General features: G+C 35.9%; 1 pseudogene; it reads right to left on the reverse strand.

The window, feature by feature from the left end:
* Positions 1–760: 760 nt before the first annotated feature.
* LOC116154502 (ras-related C3 botulinum toxin substrate 1-like) lies at positions 761–11,972 on the reverse strand (annotated as a pseudogene).
* Between the last annotated feature and the right edge of the window lie 2,776 nt (positions 11,973–14,748).

A 14,748-nucleotide genomic window follows, 5' to 3' on the forward strand; every position in this document is an offset into this window, starting at 1 on the left:
AGATTCCTGCCTTTTCCTACCTTTTTTATGATCGACTGCAGGACACTTTTCACCCCAAAATGTGTGATTTCTTATCAGTCCAGAGGTTCCTGCTTTTCTCTGTCTACTGAAGGAATGGTTTCCTGACAGCCCAGCCTTTCTTTCTCTGCCCATTCCTGCCATTTAGCCCATGTCCCCGTTTGTTGGCTCACATCTAGCTCTCTGCCTGCTCCAACATATGCACTCTCCCTCAGTGTACCCATGGCTAGAACAGAATACTTCATTAGAGAAAAGTTGTAAGTAAGAGTGTGTTCAAAAATCTCAGCAAAATCTAATACACTATTTTTTTTTAAGTCTCACCATGAATTTTTTTTAAATGATCCAGAGATTTGAGTTGCTACATTCATTTCATTATGATGTATAGCAAAACGTTAGGTAATGATCATGGGTTGATATTAAATGCATTGAATGACAAGGTTTCACAGAGGTCGTGCTGTTCTTTGTATCTGAAATTAGTTGTAAAATATCTGCGTTTCCTTCCTTCATAATCAGCAATCTTCTCACAGACAAAAAGTCTGTAAGCAATTTAGCCTTTAGTGTTCTTAGCACAACAATGCAACTTTGTTCACAAGGTGTCTGTTCACAAGGTATTTTGGCAACTTCTAATCGGAGTAAGAATAGGGGCTTTTTAAAAATAAGGCTTTTAGAAATCTTGTCATTTTAGGGCTAAATTTTAATAGAATGTGGAAGTTTGAACTCTTGAACTTTAAAAACACAAAACCTAATTAATCACCAATTTGTTCAAAATGGTCTTATGGAAAAAAATAATACAGAACAAAAAATTTGGCATTGAGTGGAAGCCTCCACTATTTTCGAACAAAGGTGCAGGGCAGGAGAGAAGGGTCCAGACATTTATAAGAGCAAGAATGTTCTCTCTCCTCTTGATAGAAGGGGAGCACAGAACTGCTGGAAAAGCTTCATCAAATGCTGTCTTGAGTCCTCATCCTGTAAGAGCAGAGCACTCCAGGTATTCGTACAGCACCAATCGCCCTGGCCACGCGGCTAAACCCTGCGGGTCAGTAATGGGAGTCAGTTTTTTCTCCTTAGTTTCTCAATTGTGTCTTTATCAACCCTAAAATCAAGCCTCGGATGATGGGAGTGTTGGGACAACGGACTTGCCCTTCAGGGTACCACTTTGCCCAAACATCTGCAAATGAGGCTGAACTCAAAAGACAAAAGAAAATTGGGAATGCATCTCTTTGCAGGTAGGCTAGGGGGCGCAACCTGCCATAATCTTGTCCAGCTGTATCCGTAAACCCGGATGCACCAGTTTTCCATCTGCCGTTACTGTGCGAGAATCATTTCCAAAGAGGGCAGGGGTGTATCCTCCAGGAAACGCATCGGTTGCGTAACTGATCGGTAGGCAGGTTGTACCTGCAGCGCCAGGGGCCCACCTCCCCGCACTTCACTCAGCTTTGGCTGCAGTGGCTGCGGTAAGGCCCTGGTGCTGAGGTCAGAGGCCTCGGGCCAGGCAACCTGAGTCTCCCTCCGCCATCGGCAGACCAGAGCGCCGCAGCCACCCCCACTCAAATCTGTGTCTGATTATCCTTTAATGGGAAACAAATAAGTTGATTATTCAACTAAATGATAACACTAGCTGTAATCATGGGACTCGCCCACTCGCCCTGAACCTATCTTTCCTCTTACTTAAATGCATATATTTTGCTCTGTCATTTTTATTATTCTAAGATGAAAACCATATGGTTATGCAGCAGAAGAACATCTAAAGTTCATAGGTTGCTGCTCATGTAAACTCTCTATCTTTGTGGGATTTATGTATCTAATTATGACTTCCTAATATACATTTTCAGAATATTTTATTTGATTTTTAAGTCAAGGTTGCTTAGGAACTGTTTTTGTTTTTTTTTCTTTAAGAAGGACACATCTTGGTGAGGCTATATATTATTCTAAATAACGACATTAGACTAAGTAACACCACCCCACAAGTCATCCAAACACCGTATCATTTTTACTGAGAGTGGCGGGAAAACATTTGGAATGGTTTTTCCAAAAGTTCTAGGATTTTCAGCTCATTTCCATTACAGTATATTTAGCAAAGGCAAACCATGGCCCAAATACCAAATCCAGCCAGCTGTTAATTTTTGCAAATCAGGTTTTATTGGAACTTACTCATGTCCATCAGCTTGTGCGATGCCTATGGTTGCCAAAGATCACTGATCACAGATCACCATAACAAATATAATAGTAACAGAAAAGTCTGAATTATTGTGAGAATCACCCAAATATGACACGGAGAGCAGAAGTGAGTGAATGTTTTTGGTTAAATAGCACTTACAGGCTTGTTCATCATAGAGTTGCCACAAATCTTCAATTTGTGGAAAACTATCTGCAAAGGGCAATGAAGAACAGGGTGCAAGTTTTCACATTTATGTAACTGCTCACCCCAACCACCAATCAAGTGTATAATCAATGTTTTCATCATGCATATGCAATGATCTTTTTTTTTTTTTTTGCTACGTAGGACAAAAATAAAAGACTAAGTTCACTTGACTTTAAATATATTACAATATTTTACCTTTACTCTTAGAAAACAGCCATCTACTTTTTTAACTCCCCCTAATGCCTGAATTGAGTGATAGGGTTGTGATTAAATCCATTCTGAAAACTTTATACTGACATAATTATAAGCACTCAATAATAATCCTCTCAGTGGATCCAGCAATAATTTTATAACTAGTTAAAAGTGAAGACTCCACATTGAATACTTACATGACTGTCCCTAAGTGAACTCTGTGCTTTTGGCTGGATTAATTTAGCATATCTAAACAAAGAAACAAAGAAACTTCCAGTGAGATGTGGTGAGTAGAATAAGCCCTTAGGTTAGGTTTATGCAGGTAAAGAAAAACAAAAATAAGAAAAATTTATCCAAATAATTCAGCCAAAAAAAAAAAAAAAGAATTGGATTAAGTCTGAATAGTTAGGCAAATTACTTCCTACGAAGTCTAAGGAATTCCTGGTTTAATGTAAGGTTATTTCAATCCTTGCTTACATCTTGTTGTACTTTGAACTTGACCTTACACATAGCCTCAGACATCACACCAGAGTGAAGACTTCACTATGGACGAGATACAATACTGCATACTGAGTTTCAGAGACACTACAACAGTGGCAGAACACTCAGTGAATTTCTGATAATCCTAAAGTCACATGGTCCAAAGATTCTCATTCAGAGAAACAAGCTCACTGATGTTGAGAAAGGTATTATGAATTCCAGGACACAATTTATGTAATTAGAGGTAAAGAACACTTACTTATACAATAGGCAAAATTCAACTTCTGCTAAATTATCTTGCCTGATTCAAATAATAAAGTACATGGAATATTGAGACTCAAATGGGAAGGATTTTAAGGGTAATAGTTCAGCATTTCTGAATTGATCGTAGGGAAGTAAATCAAATTTTTACAGTTACTAAAAGCAAGTTCAAATTTTCAAATGTTGTAGAATACTGACCTCCCCTCCCCCCATCATCTAATTTCTGGGTAAATTATAAATATATCACAGCAATCAATCAATAGTATTCCAACTATTCACAGATAAGACATTTTAAAAATCAGTACCCTCTGTTAGGATGTTTCAGTGGTCATAGTTAAATTGTCAATTATGTACAAGAAGATAAGAAGAGATTAGAAAAAGAAATAGATGTAATGATAGATTTTTATGGAATACGAAATGTAAAGCATAATTAAATTCAAACACTTAAAATAATAATTGTTCATTTCCCCAAATTTTGAGTCATACTGATGCCCTAAAGTCAGGGAAAGCACAACAGTGGGGTTAAGTGAGATGGAAGAGTAAACTCTTCTGGAAGCAATAATTTGTGGTACCAGTGAGTTTTCATCCTGAGCTGAAGTCATTCTTTGTACTTTCCATTCTCTTCAGAGTTCCAGGAATTTCTGCTCATCTCAGGATGTGAAATGGCCCAGCATCACTTTGAACATGAAATAAAATCAGACCCAGGGTGAATTTCCAACCTCTGTAAGAGCCTCATGTTTCTCCTGGGAAGAGTATTTGGAAACAATCAAAATCTTATTTAAATATTTATGAGGTTAAATGTTCATTTCCATGGATTTCTTCAGGTATGGTGATTGAAAATGTCAGAGCTTTTTAAATTGAGAAGTTCCTGACCAAGAAGACTATATCCAGAATTTGTTTAAACAAGATTAAGACTTGAGATAACTCATAGATTTTGCAATCATTTTTATGAGCCCAAACTTTGAAAACTTGAACTAAAGCACAGAGTTAAAGAAACTGGAGAAGGGCCCAAACAAGGGGATTTACTGTTTTATAAGAACTAAGGAGAGAAAAAGAAGCTGACTGTTCCCTCCTCATCCAGAATCTCAAAGGGTATTGCTGTCGTCTGAGACAACAGAGATAATTCATGTTACACAAACTTTTAGAGCAATTTCAGCAAAAATGTGTGCTGGAGTTACTATCTGGGTTGCCGAGACAGGAAATAAACTGAAAGTTCAGAATATTAAGCTGAGTGGCATAAGGAGGTTATCACAAACACATGCTAAAAGCAGTGATGTCTCAACCTAGAAGCTTTATTAAGAAAAAATAAAAAATAACCGCAGAAAATGTCTTCAGATAACTCTTTCTCTATTTGTTAGTTTGGGTCTCTGTGGTGTTACCCTGCCAGCAAGTGTGTGTGTGTGCGCGTGTGTGTGTGTGTGTGTGTGTGTGTGTGCACATGCCTGTTCACAGTGCTAACTTATTACACTCATGTGCTAATGCAGTTTTGTATTGTAGAAAATGTCTTCCCAATCAAGATCGTCCATGCATTTTGATTTATATTTATTATTCTGATTTTTCTTTCCTTAAACATCTCAGGTTACCTACTTATCCTCCATGCACTGAGTTCTTTATATTTCTAAATATAGTTGTTTTCTGGTACTGAAATCTACTAAATTACCTTAAAATGACTAGTGATTAGTGAAGGAGATTTGAGTGGCCCATAAAATGAGAATCTTGGATAGATTTAGGTCAGATCCACTTTGGCTTTTGAGGTGTACGTTAGGACATGCCTGCTTATATGAATCTCATCTTCAGCCAGCAGCTGTGTGTTGCCTCACTTGATGGTGACCGTGAAGAGGGAGGGCAGCTCTGGTTATGCCGTGCAGGACTAATCAGACAGGGTGGCGTGGGTCCCAGGTAAGGGTTCCTGACTTACCAAAAGTCCTCTAGCCCACGGTTCTCTCTTTTACTCCTCAATTTGCTGCAATTATTCTATAACAATAAATCAGCCTATGAAATAAGCAGTACTTACAAACATCTGAAGTTGCATCAAGCCCTGAGTATACTAACATCATTTAAATCAACTAATTGTTTTTGGGGGGAAAAGAAAAAACAATTTAATCTAATAATGTGTAGATCTCATTGGCTAGATGCAAATAAAACTCTATTTGTGGTTTCATGAATTTGTGCATTTATGCCTACACATCACCAAAGCTGACGTAAAATTTTCTACAGTAAAAGGGCTGAGGACTATGTAAAAAAAATAATTAATTAACAAATAAGATCTATTTTTGAAGATAAAAAATAACAAACAGCAGGTTAATTTGTTTAATTTTTTTTTTCTGTTTTAGCAATCATTTCTCATACTGGTATGTCAAGTGTGTGAGTCTATTATATTATGTTTGGCTCTGTACCATACTTTAGATTTTAAATTAATGCACTTCATTGTTTAGAGAAGTTTTAGGTTTATGAAAATATTGAGCAGAGAGTACAGAAAGTTGCAGTCTACTCCCCAACCCTCACACACAGTTTCCCCTGTTACTAACATTTTGTATTAGTGTGCTATAGCTGTTGTAATTGGTGACCTGATATAAACACAGCATTATTAACTAAAGTCCATAGCGTACATTAGCATTCAATCTTTGTGTTGTACACTCTGCTGATTATAATCGAAGTGTAATGATACGTATTCATCATTACAGTATCATACAGAATCATTTCACGATCATAAAGATACTCTGCATGCTCTGCCAATTCATCCTTGCTTCCCTTTCCCCAAGCCCCAGGAGACTGCTGCTCCTTTTATCGGCTCTATAATTTTGCCTTCTCCAGCATTGCATAGAGTTGGAATCAGACAACATGTAACCTCTTCAGATTGGCTTTTTTTCATTTAACAACATACATTTAAATTTCCTTCATGACTTTTTGTGGCTTGATAGCACACTTCTTTTTATCTGAATAATATTCCATCATATGGCTGTACCTCAGTTTATCCATTCACTGATAAAGGATGTCTTAGTTGCTTCCAAACTTTGGCAATTGTGAATAAAGCTGCTATACACTTGTGTGTGGGTGTCTGTATAAATATATACTTTAAACTCATCAGGGTAAATTTCAGAAGCACAACTGCTGGATCATATAGGTTTAGTTTTGTAAGACTATGTAAAACTATGTTTAGTTTTTTAAGAAACTGTCAAAGTGTCTTCCAAAGTGACCACTACATTTGTGTTTTTACCAGCCACAACTGAGAGTTCCTGTTGTTCCACATCCTTGCCAACATTTGGTATTGTCTGTGTTTTGGATTTCAGCCATTGTAATGCTATCTCCTTGACTTAATTTGCAATTCCCTGGTGATGTATGGTGTTTACCATCTTTTCATATGTGTGTTGACCATGTGTATATGTTCTTTGGTGAGATATCTGTTGGGATTTTTGGACCCCTTTTTAATTCATGTGCTTGTTTTGAGTTTTAGGAGCTCTTTGTGTACTTGGATGCAGTCCGTTATCAGCTATGTATTTTGCAAACCTCGTCTCCCAGTCTGTGACTTGCCTTTACATTCTCCTAACAGTGTGTTTTGAGGAGCAAATTTTTTTAATTTTATATAAGATCAACTTAGTTTGTTTTTCTTTTTTTTTTTCTTTCATGGTTTGTACTTTTGGTGTTATATCTAAGAAGAGATCGCCAAAACCAAGGTCACCTAGATTTTCTCTACATACATTATCTTCTAGGAGTTTTACAGCTTTGTGTTTTACACTTAGGTCTATGACCCATCTGGAGTTAATTTCTGTGAAGGATAGAAAGTTTATACCCAGATTCATTTTTACGTTTATTTTTGATTTTTTATGGAGGTACTGGGTATTGAACCCAGGACTTCATGCATGTTAAATTAAGCACATGCTTTACCCCTACACCCCAGACTCATTTTTACATGTCAATGTCCACTTGTTCCAGCACCATTTGTTGAAAAGACTCTCCTTTCCTTATTAAGTTGCTTTGTTCCTTTGTCAAAGATCAATTAATTATATTTATGTGGGTCTCTTTTTGGGCTCTCCATTGACTGGTAGCATGTTTTAATCATCAGTAATTTTTTTTAAAACTTTCTGGTACATTGTATAACACCATAAAATAATCAAAATTTGTCTTTTAAAATTATTTTCAGAATATTATGTGCATTCTTATATAATTAATCAGAAGTCAAGTACTTACCTTTACTCTTTTTTAAAAAACAATAATGAGATTCTTGGGAAAATATTTGCTAAACACAAATTGGCTTTATACAAAATCTTGAGATATGTCTAATCCAAGGACATATTTATAGACTAAAATATTTATTTGCAGATGCATAAACTGTAGAATAAAATAATTCAGAAATGTTTTATTTAATAATAGTGATAATAATTAAAGTTATCAAAATATTATTAGGTATATAGCACTTTTCTAAGATATTCCTTTTTTTTTAAATCCATTAAGAATTCTTTCTAGTCAATGGGTTTTCAACATTTAGAGTCACAGACATTTGATAATAAGTAAAAATCTCTCTTCATATGAAAGCATTTAAATTCATTCCAATTTCTGTATATGATTTGAGGAGTTGGTGTTTCTTTTGAAATACATCCATGGAGCCTAGGATCAGAAACAGCCAGACCAGCACTCACAAAGTATATTCTCAGAATTCAACAAGATGTTAGTAAGCATTAAGTGATTTTTCCGGTTTCTGTAGTCAAATAAATTTTGAAAACGCCTGATTCAGCAAAGTTAAAGCTTTCTGAATTTTCTGAGGTAGTACCTCTCCGATCCTTAAATATATTAATGTACATTATGGTTATTGAAAAGGGGCATAAAGTACATAGCACTTAAAACTAATTTGAAAATGGAGGTTTTTTCTTTCTTTTCTCAGAGCGTCTTGCAGGAATAGTGCTGCCAGGATACTTCAGAAAGACCGAGCTAGTCTAATGTTCTGTGATGTCTCTGAGGAAGGGACTGTGTAAAGTTAGTAATTACCCTATTTGTCCTTTTCCTTCCTATAGTCCTTTAGCATTTCTAAAACTACTTTAAATTTGAAAGGATATTAGGGCAACATGGCATTTGAATTTGATATCCAGATTCCAGGTGGTACCCTGGAGTGGGTGATCTCAGGAATGACAACAGAAGATTCAAGACCCAACACAGTGCCACTGAAGTAGCCTAGAGTGTGCCCAGTACCTCACAACATTAGCTTTGTACACTTTCATGACACCTCAACTCTCTGGTCTTGTCTTATATACAAAAATCCTCTTGTAATTCTCCAAGCTGTACCTCTTCCAACAGCCCTTGACTAGTTGAAAGATAGTTCACTCTTCTTCTGTCCTCTATGGACTTTGTCATCTCTCTCAAGTTGTCCCTTATGGCATGTATGATTTTTCTTCTTCTGCCTAATATCACTATAGAAACAAAATTAATTTTTCATTCATTCAACTGTCCCTTGACCTTATGTCATTTAGTATCAGTGTTTTCTCATTGAGATTTTGAGCTTCTAGGCTGAAAGTGTCATATCAACTTAGCTTGATTCTTTGAGCAGTCAATATTTCAGCACACATATTGAAATAATTGATTATGTAAATGATCTCAAAAATCGATGATGTATATCATGCCCCCCCAATACTGCATGGGCTATTAAATTTATTGAGATATCTTTTAATCTTTATACATGAAAATTATGCTAAGATGGTATTTTTAAGTTCACAGGATAAGCACTGAGAAATCTCTTACTTTGAGACACTTTTTAAAATTTGGATTTATACAGGAAATTACTCAGGAAGCTAAGAAATGGGTCCAGATTCTTACCTGGCGGTAAAAGGAAGAGGTGGGAAGAAAAGTTTGTAAAAACAGGTTGAGGACATTAGGAGAAATAAAGACCCATTTCTCCTTCCTGCCCTGTATGCGTCATCAGAAATCCATCAGTTTAGCTTAACATGTTTTCTCTTTTAAAATACCTCACAGAGAGATTTGCTTTTCATGTATTTAATGTCTGTCACTCTTGGTCTACTTGCTTATCTCATCCAGTAACTGTACATTCCTTGATGCGGCTTTTGAATCTTTGAGCATAAGTAACACAAACATGTGTTGAATACATGTTTGAATGAAATAATGAATCCCAGTAAACTAGTTGAAAGGAAGGTTATTTGACAATATAAATGTTGAGAGATAGGCTAATTTTGACTTGGATGATCTGCAATGACGTGAAACATGAAGGCCCTGGAACATCTCTGCAGTCCCCCCCCCCCCCCCGCCAAAAAGCAAGCTCTTATCCATCACAGTTCGCCACTCAACAAAGCTCAGTATCTTTTTGACTATTTTGAGTCAGTCTGGAAATCTCAAGTTGCTTATATTATATTATCTATTAATAAAGATATTTATGGATAGAATAAAATGTAATAGATATCAGGGTTCAAAGGAAACAATGGAAAATTTGTGAGAAGAATTTTAAACAGGTAAATGTGTTTTGTTTTAAGACCTGATGGAGATTTCTGACAGTCTGTTAGTATGTGAGGGGAGCAGGGGTTTTCACTGTTTCTCTAACTCTTGTCTTTAGTCATCTGTCAGAATTTAACAGTGAATTACATCATTTTAACGTGTATGGTGAAAACTGCCATTTGAATAATGATTAAATAATTAGAAAGAAATTTATAACAGGGAAGATCTTGAAAGATATATTCTGAAATAGCTCTTAAAATTGCTTCAATGATACAAAAGAGTATATATAAATGATAAATGCTTTCAACAATGTCTTCAGTCAATAACCAAGTTTCTGGCGATTCCACTAAGGCATCTTGTCAGTATTCTCAATTTGAACATATTCCAAAACACATCTGAGAAATTAAATCCAGGAGATGCAAAATCAATATATGAACACAGCTATGAAGGAGCAAGGTGGTGTCTGTCCATGAAGTTCACCACACTAAAATGATTCTGTTGTTGAAATTACTCAAAACACTAGGCCATGGGTTATTAAGTGTGTTCTGTAGGGTACTATATAAAAGGCAATCTTGTGGTAGCAGTAATGTTACCCACAACATGCCAGTCTATAAATTCCAACCAAGTTTGCCAACTACTATGTGATGAGGGAAACATGAATTCATGCTGCCGGAATGACTTATCTCCTTTTTACTCTTGCCTCAGAAGCAGCAAGTGAAATATTTGACCATAAGTAAGCAAGCTTAGGATGATTTCATTGAATGAAATGTACCAGATTTTTTGAGGATCAGAAATACAAAGAACGGTGGTCGTGTAACAAGAAAATCAATTCCCTGGAGAGATGTGTTGCTTTGTTACACTTTTGGTTTAATAATTTAAGAAATGTTATTTCAATATTTTAGACTTCTGTTGAACCTAGAGCTTTCATTCTGTTAATAATGTTTAAAGCGTAGAAAATAACCTTATTATACCTATGTTCAAATGCACCTGGATATTTCATATTCACTGTTTTCTCCTTGTAATATTAATTATATATATTTTTTCTGGTTTGACTATTGGTGTTAAACTTAATTATATGGTGAAGACGTATAAAACGGACTCCCAGCATCAGCTAAGCGAACATGGAAAACACATCCTTGTCCCAGGTTTTAATTATTTCACAATTAGTCACTAGTATTTTAGCACCTTTTTCATTTGCACCATCTTAATAGATATTTTGTAAAGGATTTTTTTTAAATTTTCAACGAGCAACATTTTTGCTTTATTTTCTGATTTGGAAAAAAAAATGTGTTCTTGCAAAGCCGTAAAGCATGAGCTTCCAGAAAGAAAAGTCGATCAAAATCTTTGACTGTTAAGCATCACTAGTAAAAATGGCATAATTTTACATTAACCCATGCATTGCTTACTTTAAGCTAAAAAAATAAATAAATAAATAAATAAATAACCCCCCCTTTTTTTTCTTTTCCATTTATATTCTCTGGCACACCATCTGCTCTTTCCAATGTCCTAGTTTATGACAATGGACTTGTTAGGAAAGGCAAGTTTGCCTACCGCACCGTGAGGCCAAACAAATTGAAACATAGAAGTGTGGAGCAGAAAAAGGTTTATTGCCGGGCTGAGCAAGGAGGATGGGGTGGCTCATGCCCAAGAAAATCCTGAACTCCACGAAGGGTTTTTAAAGTGTATTTAAAGTCCAGGTAAGGGAGGGGGGTTGAAGGGTTAGTGATAAGCTCACACACAGCCCTCTGGTTGGTTGATGTGGAGGTAACAGGGCGGTCAGTGCTATCAACCCCTAGGAGCCAGAATGTCTGGGGGCCACGTGCTCTCAATCACCAAGTCGTTCATTTCTTCCATTTGGTGGTGGATTAAGCATCTGAAAAACTCAGGATATACATGAAATACTATTATCTGGGTCCTTCAGAGAGGAGCTGCAGCAGAGGATATGGGGGAAGGGTCTGACCCTAGAAGGCCCCACAGGATCCTGCTCGGTTACAGACTTGAGATTTTCTGTGTCATTCTGGATGGCAGTGCTGTTGCCACAGAGGTTAACTCTGAACTCTCCTTACTTCTTCCCGATGCTCACTGAAGATTCAAAGCCAATGGGCCAAGTATCTGAGCTTTCTAGCACCCACTGTGGAAGGCAGGACACAATACAGTCCTCCAGAAACATAACTTTAAATACAGGGACCAAAACCGATGGATATCCATTACACTTATCTATCATGATGTGTTAGACGAAACAGCGTGCGTTCTGAAGGCAGTCAGGAATTACCACCTGCGTGGTAGTTCACAGTGTCCTAACATCGTATGGCTATTATTTCTTCCACATGTAGACCTCCATGAAAATGACATGGCCCACCATGTGTAAATGATATTTGTGGTGAGAATTGAATGAGATAGTATCTCTAAAAGCGCTAGACTCCTAGAATTTACTTAATGCATATTGTTAAGCATCCCCAATCCACTTTCTTTTGCTTTTGCCATACAAAAGTACTTGATGTGGAGAATTCTACGTCTACGACTGGTACTGAAACTGTCTGTTTTACATCTTCGGTTGACATTAATAAGGCACTTCAAGCTGGTGTGGGTGGATATTCCTTCCTGTTGGAAAGAGAACAAAACCTTCAACTGGGAGCAGCTGGAGACAAACATTGGAGAGAGGGAAAGCAGAAAGTGTTGCAAGGCTTAATCATTTAAATCACAGATTAAGTCAACATAATAGCAGAGCAAATGCAGAGAATTTAAAATGTGTGACAATAGTGGCAAGCTCACAGAGTCTTTTCATTGGGATCAACAGAGGAAATGAACTAAATGAACACAATTTCATAACTCCTGAGGAAAAAAAAGAAAAAGATTCATAAGCAAATATTTTATTTCCCACTATAAATTTATTACAATTTTCTTTGTGTACAAAGCTCTTATGCAAAAGAATGCAAGCATTAACTGCATGAAAAAACAATAAATAATGAAAGCTATTAACTACTAAACTTCCTGGAGATTTCACCATATACACATCCAAATTAATCCAATGGAAAAACATCTTTTTTTCTGCCCATCATTGAAAAACTAAAACAGAAAACAAGCTAAAATCTTCAAGAAAGATTATATTTTCCTCAAAAAAAAAAAATATTGAGGAAGAAAGCAGGTACCATCATGCATCATATTAAACAACTGGAAAGTGGATTGAAGACCATCTTTTGAAACTGAGTTTTTCAAATGCCACTGATTCTGATAGATCAAAAATATTGTAAGTTAAATTCTTGGCTGGTACTATCATAGGCTAATATGACTTTAAAGTTTTCAAGTTAATGGTTCAAAGGATCATAAGCTCTCCATCTGTCAACACGAAGTCAAGCTGTATGTAATGGTAAATATCAGACTCCTTGCTGATATCAGAGTTTCATCTGCGCCTGTTTCTCCCTGGTTAATTACTGCAACAGGGAATGGAGAAGGCTCTGCAGAGAAAGCCTTGCTGTGCATTCCAGGGGGGGTCATCTCTACTTCATGTGAATCAGCCCCTTGGTATTTTTAAAATTTTATTTATGAATGTGTGAATTTATACATGTATTAATAATTACTTTTTCCTTATTCTAGGAATGACATAGGAGAACTGCCTTACAAGGCAGTGTGACTGAGGATTTTATGGAAGACAGTCCATTCTGCTACTGTGAAGATATTTTTAAGAGAAAGTCGTTGTCAGTTTCATACCTGTTATAAGCTGGCAGTCATGGGAGTTGCAAGTGACAGATAATTTTATTTTTCAAACTAGACAAGGATGGAAATTGTTTTTGTTTCTCTTTTTTTTTTCCCATTGAGAGAAAACTTTAAAATGTTCAAGTCTATAGAAGACCTGACTTGGTGGCATATTTGTAATATCAGGAGTCATCTTCCTGAGAGCAACATCATCCCCACTGTTTGGTTTGAATGAAAACATACAGTATCTCAAAGGAGAAGTTAGGGGTGGGGGATGGGTCTGGACTTCTTGGACTCCAAACTTCTGAGCAGAATGCACAACAAATGGTGCATAGTACAGGTCTGTAAGTTACTTCATCCTTCAACTAAAACCTCAGAACCAGAAACCTAATGACTCTCAATTTACTTTCCAGACTTTATTTTGTGGGGTCTGGGAGGCAATGCCATGGTGCTCCTGACTTTCTACCTCTTCCCTCTTGCATCTTCAAGCTGTCAAAATAGGATGAAAGAAGACAAACACATGCATTTTGGGCACAGTGCTATATTTATTTATTACTTAGTAAACACTTAACCGACTTGAGCAGATATTAACTGAAACTTTATCAACTAGAAACCTGACTATCTGGAGTAGATCATAGAGTGGTTTAACAAAGGTAACATTTAGTAACAATATTTTCAATCAACTGTCTATAAACTTTCTTCTATATTGAAGCAAAACTGCAAAAGAAACAATAATTTCGAATTTCACTTCATGAAACAAGTTTAACATTTATATCACACATTGTCATAGTTGCACACAAAAAATAATACAGACAAATCTCACTTGTGAAAATAACACATGAGCCAGATTTATTCCATGAAGGTACGTCAGTTAAATATTAAGATATCAATTTTTATAATGTACCATATTAATAGACCTAAGGAAACAAATCACATGATTATACCCATAAGTGCTTAAAAATGTTTTGAAAAAATTTGTCAAAATTATTAAAAAAGTAATAAGTATAATATATAATAAGTAATGGATATTAATATATAATATTAATAAATTCATGTGACGTAAAATTAGCACAAACATCAATAACTTCTATGTGTATAAATAATGACAAACTAGTCATATCATGCTTATAATTCACCCTTTAAATAGCCCAAAATACGTAAAAAAATCTCACACATTAAACTAAAAAGAAATGTAAATTTACTCCTAAAAACAGTAAAAATAGATTTGAACAAACAGACATACAGTTCTCATGAAACAATAATTCAATACCCCGAAGCTGCCAATGCTTTCAAAGCTAATTAGAAAC

This window comes from Camelus dromedarius, chromosome 6, assembly GCF_036321535.1.
Source record: "Camelus dromedarius isolate mCamDro1 chromosome 6, mCamDro1.pat, whole genome shotgun sequence".
NCBI lineage: Eukaryota > Metazoa > Chordata > Mammalia > Artiodactyla > Camelidae > Camelus > Camelus dromedarius.